This window comes from Penaeus monodon, chromosome 28 (assembly GCF_015228065.2).
Source record: "Penaeus monodon isolate SGIC_2016 chromosome 28, NSTDA_Pmon_1, whole genome shotgun sequence".
NCBI lineage: Eukaryota > Metazoa > Arthropoda > Malacostraca > Decapoda > Penaeidae > Penaeus > Penaeus monodon.
In genome coordinates, this window is record NC_051413.1 from 26,881,569 (window position 1) to 26,881,816 (window position 248).

General features: G+C 34.3%; 1 protein-coding gene across 1 annotated transcript in view; it reads left to right on the forward strand.

Annotated features, from left to right (window-relative positions):
• The window catches only part of LOC119591453 (basic proline-rich protein-like), a 12,830-nt gene that overhangs the window by 9,838 nt on the left and 2,744 nt on the right, over positions 1–248 (forward strand).

Here is a 248-nt window from a genome sequence, read left to right on the forward strand (position 1 = left end):
ATGTTGTTTTCGGCTGGTGACTGTATTCAAACTTTTGACCATATTTTTATTCCGCAACCTAGTGTTTATTTTATAGCATTCTAGTATTCAGTTATTATAGAGAATTTTAAAAGAAATCCTAAGAAAAAATAGTGAAAAAAGCTGTACGAATGGGTTTTGGGAGAGTGATATGGAAAATGGCAAGCTGCAGCATCTTATATCTCGACAGGCTTCCTAAACTGGGAAAGGAACCCTTGACTTTTTTCTAT